This window comes from Rhododendron vialii, chromosome 4a (assembly GCF_030253575.1).
Source record: "Rhododendron vialii isolate Sample 1 chromosome 4a, ASM3025357v1".
Classification (NCBI taxonomy): domain Eukaryota; kingdom Viridiplantae; phylum Streptophyta; class Magnoliopsida; order Ericales; family Ericaceae; genus Rhododendron; species Rhododendron vialii.
Genome location: NC_080560.1, coordinates 26,144,173 through 26,150,927, shown reverse-complemented (window position 1 = coordinate 26,150,927; position 6,755 = coordinate 26,144,173).

Below are 6,755 nucleotides of genomic sequence, written 5' to 3'. Positions count from 1 at the left end.
GCAGGAATTGAATCAGCACACATCAGACTGGGACAAATGCACGACGCTAAGGATACGTGTGCGAATGTTTGGGATCAGAGCACGCAACTGTAATTCTACAATAGATGCCTGTGATGACACTTCCTCCTTTGGAAGGAAATAAAGCCTTAAGGCTGCAAATAGAAACATTGACTGACTTCCAAGTAGACTTTGCTATGCTTAGAATAAGTTGTGACCTGTTTAGACCTCACAAGCATTTCGTTCTGTTTTAGATGCTTCAGATATTTTTTTAAAGGCTTTTGCTCAGCTTTGAAATTGAAGTAGTAGTTCAAAATAAGATTGAAAGACGAAAGGTTTTCCCCCTTCTGCATAGATGAAGCTTGTCTTCTTCTCGACCACGGCAATGCACCAAAGCCTTGGACCAAATTGATAGATTGTGACCGAGTCTCAAAAAGAGACTACCTACGTATCCCATTCTGGGAAATCAGGTCAAAACATAGTTCAGGCCAAGGTTCACTCGTGTGTTTTACCTCACCTTTTATGCTGTAAATTTTGCCTAGTACCACCCATTCAGGTCTTCGGTCTAGCGAGCTTTTGAATATTGCCTATTTACTTTTGCCTAGACCGCCTTCATAGGTTTTTGGTTTTCATCCCAACGAGCTTCTCTCATGGAAAAGCAACACTTGTGTTGATCCATGTTGACCGAGGTATTGATTTGTTGCTGTTGAGATCGAAGATTTTTGGCTACAGCCAGAGATAAAATGGCTTTTGATAGCACAGGGTCCAGAGTGCTTTAGTTGACATGCCTCGCTCCAGGCCACTTTTGAACTTTCTAATTTGTGCTTGGCGGAACACTTCCTTGCTGTTTTGAACATGATATGAGGCCTTGGACCTTCTGAGCTTTGCTTTACATGGTTTGGCATCCGGTAGCAAAGGGATTCGATGCTTCTTTATCTCATGATCAACGTCAGGCGTATCTTTTAAGAGACCATGCCAAGACGTCGATGAACTCTTCGAGCCTATTTGACCGGGCGCAATGCTCATTTGAGGACAATGTTGAACCAACTTTGAACCTTTTGGGGGTCTACTTCATCATTCAAGTTTATGGAAGCTACTTCTTCTTTTAATAGGCTGAGCATGCCTTTCATCTTCCCTTTCGGCGAGGGAACACATTTCCTTGGGGATGTTCCCATCGAAATCTGTCCCTTCGTTGTTAGGGTTGACATAGTTTATTCAAAAGTCAGCGAAGTACTTAGAACCGAGATAGTTCGTTCAAAAGAAAGCCCATCTGGGTTACCAAATACAGCAAAAGACTCGATTTAAAAATAGAAGCGACGACATAGAGGGTCAAAAGGCACAAACTCCGACTCAGAGCTAGACTTAGATGGCTTGACAGACACCGTGTTAGACTCAAACCCAAGAGTGTAAATGCAAAATAGACGCGATTTGAAAATGCCACTCTTATAATTACCCTTGGCTTTGTCACAGAGAGGTGGGATCTAGAGGATATCACGCCTAAGCAACAACACTTCGGCTTCCTTAGCTTCTTCGACCAAACCTACCCGGTGCTCCTTTGAACAAATGACCTTAGTCCGCCAGTTCTTTCCTTTGAGTGATCGGTCCGGTTCTCAACCAGTACTTTTCAGCTTTCAGCCCCATCCTCTATTTTGCAACCTACAACCATCATGCTAACCTCGGGTTCAGACAGGGTAGACACAATCGGTTTGGGTTGGTTTTGAAGGACAATATAGTGGCTAGGGTTGAATATGGTGGAGGTTGGGTTGATTTGAGTAGAGGTGATAGATATTTGACCAACCAGAGGGTCAGAGTTGTGTTGAGGCAAAGAGTTGGAGACATCATTGGCTTTTGATGGGAGTGGGGCTGGAATGATGTCATTATCGATGAGATCTTGAATGGTGTGTTGGAGACGGTAGCAGGCATTGGTGGAATAGTCAGGCATTTGATGGTAGGTGCAATAGAGATTAGGTTTGAAATTGGCAGGTGGATTTTTAGGTAATGGAGTTGGATTGAGGGGCTTGATGGAACCAGAATCAAGGAGCATCTCATAGATCGAGGCCAAAGGGGCAGAGAAGCAGGAGAAAATCCTTGGTTGGGTCCCGCGACTGAACTGAGGGTTCAAAATGGACCTTTTGCTTGCTTTGCAACTGCACAGCATGGCACCATCAATAGGATGCCCTATTTTATCTTTGGGGTTGACCTCATCACTAAGCATGTCCTCCCCTTTGGTATTATTTTTAAACAAGGATCCAGCATCCTCCTTCGGGAATGTTCTGGCCTCATGAAATTCAGCTAGGTCTTTGAACATGTCTCTCGAGCACAGGTTGATTCCAACGGTAGGAGTGTGGCGTGCTTGAGGAGGTTCTTTGGCTACCCCCATATCCGGTTGCAAGGCTATGGAGGTAAAGAGGTTAACCAGCCCTTGGACCAGAGTTATCTGCTTGTCCATTTTGTGACTCATTTCCTCTACAACCCTTTTTAGTTCAACCAGCTCTGTTTGTGCTGGCATTCCAGATTGATGATCGAGAAAGGAGATGTGGCCTTGGAAAAGATAGTGAAACAGCCTTGGCAGATGTTCCTAAGCAGGTTTGGCTCTTCCTTTCGGTGAAATGGCCTAGAGCTTTGGACAACGAAGTAAATGAGAACTCAATGACGTTCCTGCAGCAGTTAGAATGTAATGAACACGTCATCGTTAGTGTCCTCCTAGACTCTATAACTAAAGACAAGTCTGTCTCATTGCGTTCTGACATAGCCATAATCCTCAGAATTCTTTTCGAGAGTGTATCTTTTGTTTAGAACCAACTAACACTCAGAGATGTCAAAATAGTCTAAGCCTTTGACTATTCCATTCTTGAAGTTTCAACTTTGGAGTCGGAATAACTCGGTGTAGATGATGTGATACCTTAACCGGGGTGGCGTAGGTGTGGGCTCCCTAACCGGCGGGCGCCCGAGAGAGTCGCCACCCGGATTTTCAAGATGGATGATCCGAGAAACCGATGATTCGCTTTGGAAAAGGCTTTTGGTCTAGCGAAAAACGTCGAAACTTTGGGTCCGAGAGCCACGTTATGAATGGGGAAGGTTTTGGCGAAAAGCACCCCACTTGCCCAGTGAAACCGGTCTTTATGTACTAAACATTTTCAAAAGGGAGAGTTTTCATGAATCTTTTGGAAAATAAAGCTCTTTAATAAACAAGTAAGAGGGGAAGGGACATAGAAAAATATATCACATTGGCGTGCGCATGGTGCCATATGTACATGAATGATAAGAGCATGATATCATGGAATGAAAATAACTAAACAACAAGTTGTCCAAATCAGAATCATCATCACATGGCTTATCTCAAAACCATGCACGGTTTTGTGATATGTCGTGTGGTCTACCTATTCTGTTGTCTGATTGTTATCAGTGCTCAAAACAGAGCCCAGTGTTCCAGATATCCCGTGCGTGATTCTGTTAGAGGCATCAGGGAATATCCAGCCACTGACCACTTTCAGAACAGTACCATTTTTCCTTAAGCCATGGGCGTAAAACAACTTTTAATACGTTTGATCACTTAAAATGGTCAAGAAAACCTTGTTTATAGAATGGGCCATGGCTTGTAGATGTGATCCTGTTCTGAAAACACTGACTACTAGTTTCCTCAACAACGGAAATAGGCCTTATAGAAGATGGATTTGATTCGGACAGTTTGAACAAGAAAATAGTTGCTGAGACAGACCATGTGTCTGAATACACTACGCCATGCGACATATTGAAACACCACGCGGCGTGGTGCCTTCAAGTCAATGACTGTTTTGTTTTCCAAAAATGATTTTTAAGTCAAAACTTAACTAAAGGAAGGCTAAGTCTGACAGTAGAAGAAGCTCGGGTCAAGACGGAGCTTAACCCAAGGAAAATTCATTTTTTACCTTTGATCTTGAGCTTGGATGAGGACAGATGATGGTGAATGAGCGTTGGTGAGGCCGGTTGAAAGAAAAGAGGTGTGGATACTTGTAATAGATGGGTGTATTAAGTAATTGGGTTCTTGAAGTGAGTAAAAGGATCTGCTTTTAATGATGAGGAGAAAAATGGGAGATTTTGGGAATGGAGAAGCCCAAAGAATGTTTTTAGAGCAAACTTTCTCAAGGCTTGGAAGTGAGGAGTGGGTGTGAAAGCATGATGAGAAAGAAAGAGAGTTCAAGGCCCCTTTCCCTTGAGTGGAGGGGTGTATTTATAGGCAAAAGCCAAGGATTTTGAATTCAAATGGTGGAGGTATTTTCTGGGCGGGCCAGAAGTGCCTTTTCAGCTTAGCCAACTTGTAGCTGTGGCTCAAGTGGGCGTGGCCGACAGCTAGCTGAGCCAGTCAGAGCTTTACTTGAAATGTCGTGCGATTAACCTCATGACCTCGTGCGGCATAATGAATTCTATTATGCCGTGTGGTGTAGAAGTGTTCCGTGCGGTATTATAGGTCCAGTCTAGGGCTTTTGGGCTTTTGGTTTGGGCTTTGGGGTTTTGGGCTGAATGGGTCCTTTATCCAAGGTCGCAAAGGTATCGTTTCCTTTATTTCATCATCAGGATGTTTAAAGACCCTCCGAGGTTCGGATTGGGGAATCTACAGTAGTCCCTTTTTAACGTAACTCGGACACCATTGATTGGTGCGAATGACGCTGGAAGAATAGGCATCCCAATCCGTTGCTCTAAGATCTTTAAACAGAGATAAAAACGAATGAAAATTGAAATGCAAGCAAATGACGATGGTTGTCGCGCTCATGGAGCTACCTACGTACCCCGTTGTAGGGATCAGACCAATGTAGTTCAATTGGGATGATGCGAGTAAAACAAGTCCCGGGGGACGAAATATAAAATCATGCAACCAACTTGAGTAGATCGAGTGCCTATAGCTGTTGAGTGTTGTGAATTACATGTAAATAATTGCATGTGTGCGAGACGAGCCCTTGGAGGGCGAAAATTCAAGACGAGCCCTCGGGAGGCGAAAATTCGATGTGAACCTTCGGGAGGCAAGAATTGAAACGAGACGAGCCCTCGAAGGGAGAAAATTCGAGACGAGCCTTCGGGAGGCAAAATTGAAACAAAACGAGCCCTTGGAGGGCGAAAATTCGAGACGAGCCTGCGAGAGGTAAATTTGAAACAAGACGAGCCTTCGGGAGGTAAAATTGAAACAAGACAAACCCTCGGAGGGCGAAAATTCGAGACGAGCCTTCGGGAGGCAAAATTGAAACAAGACGAGCCCTTGGAGGGTGAAAATTCGAGACGAGCCTTCGGGAGGCAAAATTGAAACGAGACGAGAATGGCGAAAGAGTGAATATGGCGAGTCCCTAGGGGACGAAAAACTCTATGATTCGCGGAGGACAAAAATTAAGGAATCCTTTAAACAAAGCACGACATTCTAATAGATTTTTCTGCAAAACGGCCAGAATATTTGAGTCCCAAGGAGATTTTGGTGGCTGGGTTGAACAATTTCCGAGAAAAAGGATTTAATCATGCAAAGCCAAAATGCCGCGCGGCTTAGCACTGTGGCGCACGACATTTCAATTTCCCATGCAACTCTTCGATTTCTGAGAACAGTCGGCTGGTTTAAGGGTGCTCAATAATACAGGTGTGCCCTTTCGATGGTCGAAGCCTCCTTAAAAGCATGGTGGTGCCTCATTCCATGCACCACCAAGAAAAATCTCTCAAATCTCTCTACATTCCTTCTATATTTCTCAAAACAAGTTGTTCTTGAGGCCCAAGCATGGTGGACGGTGACTTGGCGGCACGAGTGGTTTCCCTCGAGGCCGAGATGGCCTTTTACCGAGAAGAGATTGAACAACTCAACCGACAAATTGCAAGGCTTATCACTACCATCCGTACCCTTCGCCGGGCGGTGTCGAACTTGCAAGACTTCGCCTTCGACCAACTGGACGACAAGCACGACCTAGAGTTTGCACCGGGACATAAGTCGGAGGAGACCGCGAAAGACTCGAAGGGGAATCCGAACGGGCCTGATGACCGTTCGGATGGTGGGAACGAAGCCTCCGACGAGGGGAGCGATTGAGGATGAAAACCGCAAAAATGGGGCAGTAGGATTTCTTTTGGTTTTTGTGTTGTTGTTTTTTTTTTGAATAAATGTAATGACAATCCCGGGGGGTTACCCCGGGTTTTATGAATGAAAAGCCCCCCTTTCTCTTTCTACTTGCATCTGCCTGCTTTGCTTCTGAATAAACCCGAGCAAATCAAACATCGCACCCTTGAATGCTAAGAAATTTTTCTCGAAATCCAAATTGTTGTAATAACCCAAAATGCCATGTGTAGCTTATGGAAGGACGCACAACATATCGAAACAAGGTGTTACGCCGTGCGTTTTAGTCGAAATGCCGCGCGGCGGTACGAGTCGCGGACCCGGTCCAGTTTCAGTTCCAAATGAACCGGTTCGGAGGGAGTATATATATATATATATACACACACACACACATGGGTGAGGCGTACTGTGTATGCCTCACCATTCGAATTTCCCTCTCTCTCTCTCTTTCGTTCTTTCTGCTCTCTCTCGTGACCTCTCTCTCTCGACTCTCTCTCTCATCTCTCTCCGCTCTCCCTCTGCTCTCTCTGCTTTCTATCTCTCTCTGCTCCCATTTCCCTCTCTCTCTCTTGGTACTCTCTCTCCTTCCTACGACGACCATGGATCGTGGTGTTGATACACCCGGTGGTGATCAACCACCAAGGGTTGAAAATTGCATCTCCTCCAATCCCTCTGGAGGGTGATACGGCGATTGAGGATA